Genomic DNA, 288 nt, shown 5'->3' with positions numbered 1-288 from the left:
GTCTGCCCGTGCTAACAGTTGAATTGATGCAACTGGGTGTGAGGTGATCCCAGGGGGCAAGGGGAGATCATGAGTTGCACTAAGGGAGGAAGAAAAAAAGTGGGATGAATGTTGCGGGATCTGATGATGACTGAGAAATGCAGAAATGACACTCAGTCCACCCAGGCATGACACTTCCTTGACTTGGGTGTTACACTTCCTTAAACGTTTTGGTCAGTGCCTGAGACCCACTGCAATGAAGTTGCTAAATCAGTGTTGCTTGTCTGATGCAGGCAAAAAAAAAAAAAA

Source organism: Corvus hawaiiensis, chromosome 2, assembly GCF_020740725.1.
Source record: "Corvus hawaiiensis isolate bCorHaw1 chromosome 2, bCorHaw1.pri.cur, whole genome shotgun sequence".
Classification (NCBI taxonomy): Eukaryota; Metazoa; Chordata; class Aves; order Passeriformes; family Corvidae; genus Corvus; species Corvus hawaiiensis.
Note: the sequence above shows the minus strand (reverse complement) of the source record.